This window comes from Sinocyclocheilus anshuiensis, unplaced genomic scaffold (assembly GCF_001515605.1).
Source record: "Sinocyclocheilus anshuiensis isolate Anshui unplaced genomic scaffold, SAMN03320099.WGS_v1.1 scaffold98, whole genome shotgun sequence".
NCBI lineage: Eukaryota > Metazoa > Chordata > Actinopteri > Cypriniformes > Cyprinidae > Sinocyclocheilus > Sinocyclocheilus anshuiensis.
In genome coordinates, this window is record NW_015544128.1 from 230,760 (window position 1) to 237,239 (window position 6,480).

General features: G+C 35.4%; 1 pseudogene; it reads left to right on the top strand.

The window, feature by feature from the left end:
* The window catches only part of LOC107694845 (protein NLRC3-like), an 8,890-nt pseudogene extending 2,906 nt beyond the window's left edge, over nt 1-5,984 (top strand).
* Nucleotides 5,985-6,480: the final 496 nt, after the last annotated feature.

The following is a 6,480-nucleotide window of genomic DNA, read 5'->3' on the forward strand; positions in this document are numbered from 1 at the left end:
AAATTGTGTTTATATCTCGCAATTCTGACTTTATAACTCGCAATTGCGAGTTTATATCTCACAATTCTGACTTTATTTCTAAGAATTGCGAGTTTATATCTCACAATTCTGAAAAATAAAGTCAGAATTGCGAGTTTATATCTCACAATTCTGACTTCATAACTCGAAATTGTGTTTATATCTTGCAATTCTGACTTTACAACTCGCAATTGCGAGTTTATATCTCACAGTTCTTACTTTATAACTCGAAATTGTTTATATCTTGCAATTCTGATTTTATAACTAGAAATTGAGTTTATATCTCGCAATTCTGACTTTATAACTCGCAATTGCGAATTTATATCACGCAATTCTGAGAAAAAAAGGCAGAATTGTGAGATAAAAAGTCGCAATTACCTCTTTTATTTTTTATTCAGTGGCGGAAACGGGCTTCCATAGAGAGTGGATTATGAGGATGTCAATGGGAATTTTTTTCCTCAAGCAGACATAGTAAAAAAAAAGTGGGGTTTTAAAATATAATTTAATAATAAAAAAAGCAGATGTTATATATGGGACAGTGACATGACATGCACATTTTGGTGTCCAGGTGAATAATTTCCTTTTAAAATAATTTGATACTGCAGTAAGCAAGTATGCCATTTCGAACACAGCCTGGGAATCTCTCAAACATCTTGTTTATTTTCAGAGGGCACCCTAAAGTCTTTCCAGCAGATTGTAGAGCAATATAAAGTTCCAAATTCCCATTTTTACAAATATCTTCAATTGCGGCATTTTTTAAAACCAAAGATAGACAAAGAAGAGTTGAGAACCGAAACAACAGAGATTTAAGACCTTTTACTGAATCCAATGTGTTTAAAGGGATTAATATCAAGGGCATATGACATCTTGTCTAGAAATTGCACTTTTGCCTTGCCGGGACTGAAGGGTGTTTGGGAGAAGGATATTGGTCAAACCATTGAAGAGAATGATTGGGCTATTGTATGTGATAATATGCACCCGAAATGTACTTCTCTTGGGATCCATGAGCTCAACTTTAAAATTTTTAATAGGATATATCTTACACCGATGCGTATTAAGAAGATGTTTATCAATGCCACAGGCCTGTGTTTAAAATTAAATGTAAAAAAGAAAGGTACATTCATTCATTGATTTTGGTATGGTGACAAAATTTTGCCATATTGGAAGAAAATACATAGGATACTGAAAGATCTTCTTGAACTAAACTTTGATATGACCCCAGCTTTGTATTTATTGAATCTTAATGTGAATAGTTTGTTTTAAAAAAGATGCAATACAGTTATTTACTGTCCTGGTATATTTAGCTAAAAAATGCATTTTGTTACTTTGGTCTGCATCACAGGCTCCATCTTTCAAAATGTGGATATCACAGATTGCTACGTGGTTGAAAAGCTCACTTATGATAAACATCAAAAATCTGACAAATTCTGGCTGATATGCTCTCCCCTTTGGGAATACATAAAAGAGCTCTCTTGATGTACATAGAAGACTGTTTTTAATTTCCTTTAATTTTCGTTTAATTCTTATTTAAAGACTGCTCTATAATGGTGCAATCTTTTTTTTATTTATCATTTGTTTTTTCTTTGCGCTTTTCCATTCATTTTTACTTCCTATCTTTAGGGTTTTGCACATTCTGTAACATGAATATTGTCACGAAGTGCAAACAGAACCCAAATGCAGAACATCCGGGGAGCTTAAAGGGTCATGAAACCCCAGACTACTTTTTCTGAGATTTTAGCAGAGGTGTTTGTGTTGCACATCATAGAAGACAATGTTAGCATCCGACAATTTTAACTGTTGGAGAAAACTGATTAATTTTAAGCTTGTTTGCGCTATTTTCATCTTCCGGGTTTAAAATCTACATTGTGTTGACTTTCATCTTCCGGGTTTAAAATCTACATCATGTTGACATCACAATTTGTGACGGGGCAATGGACTCAATGACGCGTCGGTGTCTATTAAATTATTCATGAGACTGCATGTTCTTATCCTATGAGAAGACGCTTTGCTTAATTATTCACAACAGCATACATGTGTTGATTTGCTATGACAGACGTTTCAGACTGTGAGATGACATCGCGCACAATAACTGAAAGAAATGTTCATGGATGGAAGAAGAGTGTTTGTTTTTGCTTTGTAATAAGAGTTCGGCACAAACGCAATTCATTCACTTGGTGAGCATAACCGTTTTTACAGCTCTGTGACACAACCCGTCAAAAGGCTTATATAAACGCCACAGAATAAGCCTTAAAAGTTCTCAGAGGTGCAACAGCGCATTCATATACATGTTTTCAACGCAGAGTGCAAATGGCTGTGCATTTATGTGTTTTTAACTCTATGGGAGCTAAATGAAACTGTCAGAACGCGAAGCTGTGTGTGTGTTGTCTGTCACCCTTCTTCCCCCTCCTCCGCTCCGCTGTGCACCACACCCACTTTTTTAGCATTTTTTAAAACTATGGTGAGAACTAACCAGTACTAACCATTCATGACCCTTTAAATAAGGATATTTATGAACAAAAACAAGGAGAAAACAAAAGACCCATGATAGGGAAAATGATACAAAAACAGGGCAGCGCAAACGCACAGAAAGAAACAAGTCACTGACAGCAATCAGGGAAACAGTGAACAACATCCAAACACAACAAGTAACGAAACAGCACAGGACTGCAAACACAGGGAGACTAAGTAGGGCAGGTAACGAGGGAGACACAGGTGGAGCAACTGAAGCAATAATGAGGTAACAAGATGGGAGGGGACAGACAATAAGACAGGAGAGCACATGGCACCAACAAACACACAACAAGCCATGTGCTCACACAAAACACAGTGTCCTCTGGTGGTCATCTAGGGCACACCAGCAGAATACCGTGACAAATATATGATGTAATACTGTTAATGTTATTTGATTCTGTGGGCAAACAATAAAAAAAGAGAGTACATTTCTCTCCAAACTGTGCCAGTTTTAGCATTTGGTGATAAAGAAATGAGAATCAGTAAACATGATAATTTATGTTACAATTTAAACATAAATCCATTAGAAAATGATCTAGAACAGAGGTGTCAAACTCATTTTCACTGAGGGCCACTTCAGCATTATGGCTGCCCTCAAAGGGCCGGTTGTAATTGTAAAGCCCTATTCGCACGGGATTAGTATTATCTGGGGACCTTGTGTGATTTTGAAATTACCACCCCACCTCTGACAAATGACTGGAGGTCACCAGGTAATACTAATCCCGTGCGAATAGGGCTTAAGACTGTACAAATGTTACTAGTCCTTAACATATTGTTAAATAACTTTCTCTTTATTTGATTATGACTTTTTTAAGTTACATATGTTGCATATGCATTTGCATAGATGTAAAAATATATGTTATTGCTCTGTGTTATTTGAACAAATCCTTTTAATTTATCAGGTTAAGAAATCCACATTACTCCATCAATCAAAGTAAATAACAAAGACAAATATCATCAATCACAAGTCATTACATTAACGTTGTTAAAAACTTTGTCACATTTGAGAAGGGCAGAACTATGGTACAACAAATAAATGTGAGCAGCTAAGAACATGTGTGGCATTTACAAAAACCAATGGCTGCACATAGCCTTGCAGATATGGAAGCATACGGGTAGCAAAATTCATTTTGAAATGTAATATGCAAAATGGCAACGTATTTCTGTATTTAAATTAGCATTTTCCCATACCTATGTGAAATGTTTAGTGCAAAATTAAAATTAAAAATTTAATTATATAAAATTTACATTTGCCATTTCCTACACTAGTTTTAATATGTAAATTAAACACATATTTTAATACTTTATAAGTTGCAAAATTAAAATTAAAATCAGCACACCTGATCCAGCTAATCAAGGTCTTTTGGATTACTATAAACTTCCAAGCGGGTGTGATTTAGAGTTGGTTCGAGCTAAACTCTGCAGAGCTGTGGCCCTCCAGGAATTGAGTTTGAGACCACTGTAATAAGGCATCATACTTTATGTGTGTGGAGGGGTGTGACTGCCTCATTTACAATCCTGAAAAGAATATGATAAAAATATTATTACAAACCATATTTAACAAATGGCACAAGTAAATAAGAATATTTAAGCAAACATGACTTACTATGACTAGAAGGCTGTCACATTGATGTTTAGTGATGATGCCACAATGATATCCATCAAAATGTGAAAGAGAGGAAATGTAAAATGCATTTGAATACTCATATGAAAACAGATGCTTTTGTTTACAAGGATTTATTTTCCCCAATTCTATATTCACTTAATATGACACACTGTACATAATTAAATAAACTAATTTCATACTAATTTAAAAAGTTTATTTGGCAACATTGTCTAAACCACATTACACAGAAAATTGGAATGGGGAGAGAATACTTAAAGCATCAATTCTTTACATATATTTATATAAAAAATCATTTTAACAAAAAAAAATGTGGTGGACTAGTTTTCAAAGTTGAAAAAAGATGCTGGGAGAACAGATGAGTCATATATCATTAGACTCAAAAATATTGGTAGCCATAAATCAGTTTGTATATTATTAACATTTGTTCCCTGGGCTAGCAAATTTTATACGTTAAAAGGAGTCATCGCAGTTCATTGTATTCAGGTAATGATGCGTAAATAAGCTTTAAGCGACAGGTCGTCTGTAGCAATTCACCTCGCTAAAATCGCTGTATTTTACCCAACATATTTCATTCAACATTATGATATACACATTCCTTTATCAACGTTACTTACAAAAAAGCGAATAATTAACAACAAAGAATATCTAAAAACAAGAGAATCTGCCGTAACGATCCTTCTAGCAGTGGGAGAAAATGGCATTGGTCACATTGTGAGCGCGTGCCTCGCACATGCGCAGAAAGCGCTCCCCTTTCCCAAATCTAACCAAACTTAAAGAGTACCTATTATGCCCCTTTTTACAAGATGTAATATAAGTCTCTGGTGTCCCCAGAATGTGTCTGTGAAGTTTCAGCTCAACATACCCCACAGATAATTTATTATACCATGTTGAAAATGGCAATTTTTGGGTTAGAATATAAACAAGCTGTTTCTGTGTGTGCGCCTTTAAATGCAAATGAGCTGGTTTTCCCTCACCCCATATTAAAAATTTGTATATGCGGTGTTTTTACCGCATTATGAATGTGGCACTTGCGGGAGTTATTAACATTGTATTCAGTACCCGCAATCTCACACCAAATTTCAGGCCCTGTAGGCAAGCATATATACAGATCATTTAGTAAGCAGAAATCCGAAATTTACCTTAACATATTACAGGAAGATGCTGATAACTTGACTGAATTGATGCTTGAAGAATGCACTTCCAGCAGCCATGATCGGCAGTTGAAGTTTTATATGAACAATTTGATTTGACGAGAGTCACGCGACCAATTACTCTCTCTATCCAATCACGCTGATGGATAAAAATAAAATTAATACAAGCATGTAACGAACACAAACTGAAGGAAAATAGTGGAGTAAAAGTACAGATACATCACTTAAAATGTACTTAAGTAAAAGTACACAATTTTTAACTACTCAAAAAGTACAATTTCTGATTTAAAAAAACTACTTAATTACAGTAACGTGAGTATTTGTAATTTGTTACTTCACACCCCTGTTTACAATCCCATGAGGCCTTGGGAGAGGATTCATAAATGACATGCAAGCAACACAAGTTGCATTGTAGGTAACATGAAAAATCCATACTATATTGAAGAAGGATGGGCAACTCCAGTCCAGGAGGGCTACTGTCCTGCAGAGTTTTTCTCCATCCCCATCCCTTGTGTTCTCTTCACAGGCTGTGTGGGTGTAATCTCAGAGCTAAGTACTGTGAAAGTTTGTCATCAGCTCTACAATCCTCAAATTCTGTCCTGAGAGAGCTGGACCTGAGTAACAATGACCTTCAGGATCCTGGAGTGACGCATCTTTCTGACGGACTGAAGAGTTAATTACTAAAAATCACACTGTTAAGATTTATTTATGCAATCTGTATGCAATTACTGTGTTTTTCTTTTCAGATTTTCCATTTGTAATCTCACCACTCAGTCTTGTGGGATTTTGTCATCGGTTTTACAATCCTCAAACTCTGTCCTGAGAGAGCTGGACCTGAGTAACAATGACCTGCAGGATTCAGGAGTAAAGGTTCTTTCTGAAGGACTGAAGAGTCCAAACTGTCAGCTGGAAATACTGAGGTAATTGGTTTTACATTAAATAATTAACAAAATGCTATAACAATTAATGGCCATTGAATTTTGTCAACAAATGTTTCATCTGCTCTCAGTGGAATGCCAGAACTAGAGACATCATTTGCAGGCTTTTTTTTTTTTTTTCATATTTATACAGATGTCTGTAGATGTGGTTTGTAATGAGATTGAAATGGCAAAATGACCTGAAACAATTACTAAACAAACTGCAAAGCATATTTAAAATAGCTTCTGACAGCAC